Below are 7,910 nucleotides of genomic sequence, written 5' to 3'. Positions count from 1 at the left end.
TCTGATCTGTTGGCCTAATTTTAAAGAGCTAAAGAAGTTGTTAGTAAATAGAGCCTTAGCATTGGTGGGTTATTTTTTATTTTTTTTGTTTTTTATTTTCTTTTTTAACTTCGGACTTCCAAATTCGGATTCACATAATCTTATTTAAAAAATCTTAAGTCGCCCCCACGTACACCTACCACATAAAGAGTCATTCCCTCATTCACGCGTTATATTATTAACCCATTATTCGTGTATCATATGACTTTACTTCCATCATCTCGTGTAAATTAAATAACTAAATTTTCAGTCAGATATAAAAGAGTAATGTTATATATTTAAATTTTTTTATAAATCAACTCTAATCAAATTAAATATTAATATAATAATATTAGTTATAACAAAAAATGTATCATATTAAATGAATTTAATTAGACTTAGTTAAACAAAAGATTTAAATGAATGATATTATTCGATATAAAAAAATGTTTATGAAAAAGATATAAAAAATATTAATAAATTAATAAATCATTGGACTGTATGTATATAATTCCTTGAAAACTTTTCATTTGATATCCAATAATTCTCTAGTCAAGGAAATAATACATGACAAAGCAAAATCAAAACTAACACGATTTAAATTAGAAAAAAATATGAAGCTTTAGAAAATAATTTAGTTACATCGTGATAAATTTAAAATCAATTTAAATTAAAAGATAAAAATTTTAAAATATTAGTTTATATGATCAAAAAATAGTGATAAAAATTTATTATAAGTGACTTTTTTTTACTTTTAACTTATGAAAAGATGTAGTATTAATATCTAGTACAATTTTCAAAATAAAATTGTGACTTTCTAAAAAGCTATTTTGGTGCTTAAGGAGAAGTTAAAAAAATGACTTCTCTCGTAATAAAAAGTTTGTTATTATTTTTTTTTTAAAATAAGTACTTTTAGAACTAAAAAACCAAACACAAAATAACTTATTTATAAGCTATTTTTAATATAAACATTTATTGTTTAAGCTATTTCTTTAAAAGTAACTTAATTAAGTTGTTTACCCAAACTGGACTAGTCAGATATTTAAACCAACTTATAACTTATAAAAATTTAGAACTTATAACACATTAAGTCCCAATTCGGGTAAACAATTTAAATATTTTTTTAGAAAAATAGCTTAAAGTATAAGGACTTTTATTAATAGTAGCTTATAAATAAGTTATTTTGTATTTGGATTTTTAGTTATAGAAGTACTTATTTTAAAGTTGTAGCATTTGGATAAATAACTCAAAAAATACAATTTTTTTACACAAAAAAATAAAAATTAAAATAACGATGATAACAAATACTTTTCAATATTAAATGATGATTTTACATAATCTAATCAATAAGATTATAATCATTTAGGCAATTGATTCTTTATTTGCTCTCTTATTAGTTTTATTTTTTAGACAATTGGTTCTTGTCACGTAATATCAGTAGAAATTGGTTCTTCTACTCCACCTTCATCTATAACGGTGTTTTTGTACGTGGTGAATAGTAATAAAATTTTAATTCACAATAATCTTAATGGCAATGCCAAAAAAATTATTGTGTAGTTAGTGTTTGCTGTTTTATTGTGTATGATATGATAGGTAAAAGTAAAAAACAAATATAAAATGTGTGTCAATGTATATTTTTATTGCTGTTTTTTATTTTTTTTTACTTTTATTAGCCTTTTTTTTATTGGGATCAAGAATTTGTTATAACTCTATAAGAATAATAGCAAGCTATATAAAAATAAAATCACATGTGAAAAAAAAATTAAAACCGAGATTTCATACCACACACAATGTTAAATATAAATTTAATAATAAAAATAGAATGATAAAATGATAAAAAAATAACTGGAAAGAATATATGCAGTAAGTGATTCAGATGGAACATTATTTTAAATAGTGGTGAAGGGTCAATACTTTCAGCAGATGAATCATTACGTAAAAGGCCAGTGCTTAAAAATGGTGGTGGAAGGTCAGTATTTCAAGCAGAAACAGAAAATATTTTTACAGAGCCAAGAATAAAAGTAGATTTTTTTATTTTGAAATCAATTTTTTTTAGAAAAGTGATAGAATGACTTATCAAAAAGCAAAAATTATTTTTTTCTACTTTTTCAAAAGTTGTGAATTAACTCTTCAAAAAATTAAAAACTTTTTTTAAATAATACTAAATACGTATATTGTGACTTTTTATAATTCGAAAAAAAAAAAAACTTCTGATGTTTCCCAAACTGGCTATAAGTTACTAAACATGATAACTTCTTAACTTTGCATGTGTCATGATCATCTATAGAATAATATGGATAGATAGTTAGGCTTAAATTAATGAGTAGTATTTCTAAGTTGAGTTATATGAATTAATGTTCAAATTCTTTTATAAAAGATTATCTATTTTTTAAATTGGTTTATTAAAAATTAACAATAACAATAAAGCCTTGTTCCACTAAGTAGGGTGGGCTACATGAATTAAACGATGTCATTGTGCTCTGTCATGTATCATGTCTATAGAGAGACCGTTTACATGTAGATCTCGTTTGACCACCTCATGGATGGTCTTCTTAGGTCTTCCTCTGCCTTTCGCCCTTTGTTCATCTTCCATCTCATCCACCCTCCTGACTGGATGTTCTATCGGTCTTCTTCTCACATGTCCAAACCACTTGAGACGCGATTCAACCATCTTTTCCACAATGGGTGCTACTCCAACTCTCTCTCTTATATCTTCATTCCTTATTTTATCCAATCGCGTATGACCACTCATCCATCTCAACATATTTATCTCTGCCATACTCAGCTTATGTTCGTGCTCCCATTTAGCCGCCCAACACTCCGTACCATACAGCATAGCCGGTTTTATAGCGGTGCGATAGAATTTAAAACTAATTTTTTTTTATTACTAGAGCTCTTAACCGTTAAAAAATGGGAGAAAATAATTTAGCAAAAATTAAAGTTACATTAAAACCATATAACATTTAGTCACACGTATATCTTATTAAATTATTGTCTCTCCATCGAGATTGCCATTAAGAAGCCACCAACGTAGTATCACATAATCAAAAAAAAGCATTTACTTGAACAAAACACTTAAAACCAAGTTACTCTATTATAATGTTTACTATTTATTATAGAAAAAGTTTATCGGGCAGCAACTTTGTTAAATTTTAGCCAGCATATAACCAACAAAAAAAAGTGAGTCATTGGATGAAATTTCAAATCAATCTCACACCATTAAAATCATCCTTGATGACTATTTGATAGCTACAAATCACAAAAGTTACTGACCCAAGCATTCCTCTTTATTATATTCCTCAAATTATTAAAATGGTAGAACTCCTTCGTTTTGGTATATTGAATTTTTTCCACCCTCCCGTATTGTTGAATGGAGTTCTTGTCTATTCTTTCTAAAATTTAATTTCTAATAAACATTATCAATATAAAATCACTACAAAAAACACTGTTAAAATCGACGGCCTAGTCGTCGATAAAATTAAAATTTTACGGCAAAATTAACGGTGGATAAAGTCGCTATTAAACTTGTCGATTTTTCAAAATTCTAATAAAATCGATGGCTTACCAGGACATCGATAATAATTCATTAAAATTGACAATCTTTTCGTCTATAATATGAGTTTGTGAATTTTCCATACTTAATAAAATCAACAATTTTGTCGTCGATATTATTATACAAAATTGACACCGTTTCTGTCGATATTTGATTCAATAAAATCAACAAAAGAGCTGTCGATTTAATTATTAAAATACCGACAAATTCGTTGTCTATATTTTGTTTTCTTTTGTCTATTTTAAATTTAAAAAGTGACAAATTTACCGTCGATTTTAATAGCCATATTTTTTTAATTTTTTTATTTGAAAAATAGTAGACAATTAATGCAAATAAAATTTTAAATATCAAAATAAAATTTATACAAAATATTAGCTAACAAGACAAATAGACTCTTAAATATAATTTATATTAAGTACTAGATAATGAGTTTACAAACTTATCAAAATAATAAATAATCCTCTAACATAAAAAACTCAAGACAACATAAATAACTAAATTCAGACTTATATTCGTTTAAATTGTAATTCACTAATAATACAAAATATTCAAAGCAAAATAAATAACCCTATTCATACTCTTTTAAATATTCATCTGAGTCATCAAGATCATCGAATTCATCCTCCCTTATAGAATAATTACTATTTATGACATATAATTTCATAAACATTGACATACAAAGATCACCTTTGTATACTCCTGAGTATCTACCTCTCCCGACCAAATTATCTATACATGAATGAGAAAAAAGAATGAGGACTATGATTATATATGATTACAACATCACATAATGTTTCTAAGGCTATGTAGTATGTACCTTGGTGGAATTCATTAGTAGCATTGGCTATCTGCTCATAGTTGAAGCACTTTAACAAGGACTGAGCCTTTTCATTCTTGGACATGCTATGTTTTCTTCGGAATGGTGATCTGAGGAAGGAGGCTATGCGCTTCAAGGGAGGTTGAGGCTTTGATTTTCTCTTAGGCGTGTCTGTAGTGCAGGTTCTTGAGATCATAGTGCTATATTTCTGATGTGTAGAATAAAGGATCAAATTGGTAAAGCAAACAGAGGTTATCATAGTGTCATACTCTTGATTTATTAAAAAAAAAAATTCTTGCATAAACAAAAATGGTGTGATACAAAGAACAGGCCTACAAATTTATGATGTAAAAGTTTGAAGTTGAATACAAATAGTGAGGGATCCTAACACTAGCATTTTTCTCAAGCACAAAACAACTAAATGCCAACCTCAAAATCTAAAAACATAATGAAATTCACTTTTGCAATTCTGCTAATAATAGCTACAACCCATAGAGGATAAGATAGTATAAAACTAATACCTTTTCGTGCCTCATAACTAAGTCATCAAATAAATACACACATGGGCTAATTAAGCAACATAATGTTGCTAAGAAACTAGACAAGTTACCAGAAACTATGATCAATAGTAATACTTCTTCTTAAATAATGTTAAATAACAAAGAGAGTAAAGAAATTTGAAGGTAAAATGAGTATGGGTAACCTGAGAAGTGAAGTCAGAAGCAGTGAAAATAAAAGAAGAGGTAAGGCTCTTAGTGACAATGGGGTGTTCTTCAAGCTTACGAAGGTACCAATCCACAAACCCACCAATTTGTGAGATATCACTCAATTTTGATTTTTTCCAACACAAGAGAATAAAACAAGACGGTCATATGAATAGGAGAAAGAAATGTTTAAAACTGTGATTAATCACATTGGGAGAAAGCCTTCAATAATTAATTCACAATAAACTAAAAACATAAAAAAGAATCATTACAGTTTACAGATTTAAAAAAAAATCCATTTAGTAGTGAGGATTGAAATACAACTTTTCATGATGTAATATAAAACTAATAAAATTAGGATAACTTGCTATTTTGGCAAAGTTTTAAAGAGCATTCATGATACCTTCATTCACCTTTAATAAGCATTTTAAAATGGTCTAAGTAGAATAATTTGTTGAGTGAAAGTTTAAAGGAGCTATTAACCATAAAAATACTGCTTTCATCTAAAATAAATAAAATTTGAACAGAACAAAATATGCATGAGAATTATCTCAAAGCAATACTTGCTAATTCATTAAAAATAAACATCAATTAGAACCTACGACATAGTCCATTATTGTGTATAACACTAGGATGAAACAAAGCCACAAAGATCTCAATTATCACACACAGCACAATAGACGACTTAAGAGATGCATTCATAATATGTACAACTGAATTAGTATTTGTTGCTATATAAAACCATATCATCAAAATTCATGTCAATTGAAGGGGGGAATGAATCGAGTTTTATCAACGTTACTTGGCATTGTTGTGCATAAAAAAATAATAGAAAAGAGGACACACCAGATAATAAACCTATTAACCTAATAATGTTTTCTGAAAATAAAAGGGTGAGAGAGATCAGCACTTCTGGTTCTTATAGTGCAACATCTCAATCAAATTTAATACCATCTTCTAAGCAAACAATAAAATTTAATGCTAGAGTATTGGTGCTTATTTAGTTCACCAACTTGAGTTATACATATTAACCTTAAAGTTTATCTTAGATATTAAGACGACGAACTTTGAATTTCAATCATAGAAAAGCTGATCTCACACCTATAGTCCCCTGACCATAATGAAAAAAACTTATCAATCTATCGTACTGTTTCAGTTTTATTTGCTTAGGAGAAATAGATAGGGACACAAACATTAATGCAAACCCATTTATTGAGCCAACAATTTATAAAACAGTATTTTTATACTATGGTATTCAAATATAATTGATAGAATAAAAGTACTTTTAATGAAAAAAAGACATCACTGAAAATAATCTTTCTAAACAAGCCCAAATTCACTATAAAGCATTGGCATCGTGCTTTCCACAATCAATCTATCTAAACATGAAATGAAATAGAATACAAAACCTTACCTAACTAAGCAATCTATAAATGCAACAGCTTGCAAGTTTAATGTTGTCGACTCATCCTCAGCATCTAATGAAACCTTCGATCCATATCTCTTGAATAAAAATAGTTAGCCTCAATTAAGAAAACAAACAAAGAAACCAGCATACATCATTATAAGGAATTGTTATAGGCATCAGACAAGGAGTCTTGATTTGACAACCACAATAAAGAGGGAGCATACAACCACCCACAAAAATTTTCCAGTCCTCTCATAACTAACAAAAGTATCTCCTAGAAAGGCAAGCTCACAAAACCCAACCAGAAACAAGCTAAAAGCTTTCTTATATTCCATGAAGGTGAGTTTTGCCCTCCAAGAACATAATCAGCTAGAGCCCGAATAGCTAAAGCCTTAGCTATTTACCACTAAATTGAAACATATCATCATATAGAGTTGATTCTTTAAGAAGTATTTTTCTATATTTTTAAGTAGGTGTTTCATATAAAAGGTGAAAAAGTAAATGCACATAAAGCCACCATCACCACTACAAAATCTTCAATCTTAATATATTTATCTCTAGTGTAAACAAAAAAGTCCAAGATAAAAATTATATAAAAACTATCATCTAACAACTAGGAACCCTCACCAGTTTTTGGCGCTAATTTAATGCTTGCAGCTTGTGCCTTTCAAACTCATTTTTCCTTCCTTCCTTCCTTAACTGTTTCACAAAACATATAACCAATAAAGGCCATAGAGAATAATGCAATGCAGACAGTTAAATCGTGTTAGGAAGTGTTAGATTCATCATGACCGGCTATCATACTAGCACAAGACACAAGTCCATCTAAGCATGGCGATCTCTATATATACTAATTCAACCTATTGAATATGAGTTGTTTGAAAGCTTTGAAGAAGCAGATAGTTTGTACCCTAAATTAAGTATTAACTCGTGCTTACTCACCCTTTTCCTTTTTCTTTTTGAAGAAAAAAAACAAACTTTTACTCACCCTTACTCGTGCTTACTCACGTTCATGATCTTATATTTATTTCACAACTTCGTACAACTAACCAGCAAGTGCATTGGGTCGTCCAAGTAATAAACCTTACGTGAGTAAGGGTCGATCCCACGGAGATTGTCGGCTTGAAGCAAGCTATGGTCACCTTGTAAATCTTAGTCAGGCGGATTAAATTGTATTAAGAAATTATAGTGGATGAAAATAAATAAAATATAAAATAGGATAGTGGTACTTATGTAATTCATTGGTGAGAATTTCAGATAAGCGTATAGAGATGCTTTCGTTCCTCTGATCTCTGCTTTCCTGCTGTCTTCATCCAATCAATCCTACTCCTTTCCATGGCAAGCTTTATGTAGGGCATCACCGTTGTCAATGGCTACATCCCATCCTCCTGTGAAAATGGTCCAATGCGC

At 28.8% G+C, this 7,910-nt stretch overlaps 1 long non-coding RNA gene across 2 annotated transcripts; it reads right to left on the bottom strand.

Moving 5' to 3' along the window:
* Nucleotides 1-3,914: 3,914 nt before the first annotated feature.
* LOC112727361 (uncharacterized) lies at nt 3,915-7,317 on the bottom strand. 2 transcript variants are annotated; one of them, XR_003165718.3, is made up of 4 exons: nt 7,128-7,317; nt 6,507-6,595; nt 4,389-4,596; nt 3,915-4,300 (listed from the first exon to the last, which is right to left on the bottom strand). It is a non-coding gene; the product is annotated as an uncharacterized lncRNA (long non-coding RNA). The 2 variants fall into 2 exon arrangements; XR_011869137.1 differs by lacking the exons at nt 6,507-6,595; nt 7,128-7,317 and adding an exon at nt 5,092-5,230.
* Nucleotides 7,318-7,910: the final 593 nt, after the last annotated feature.

The sequence above is a fragment of the Arachis hypogaea genome, chromosome 12, assembly GCF_003086295.3.
Source record: "Arachis hypogaea cultivar Tifrunner chromosome 12, arahy.Tifrunner.gnm2.J5K5, whole genome shotgun sequence".
Lineage (NCBI taxonomy): Eukaryota > Viridiplantae > Streptophyta > Magnoliopsida > Fabales > Fabaceae > Arachis > Arachis hypogaea.
Note: the sequence above shows the minus strand (reverse complement) of the source record. Positions and strands in the feature narration are given on the sequence as shown.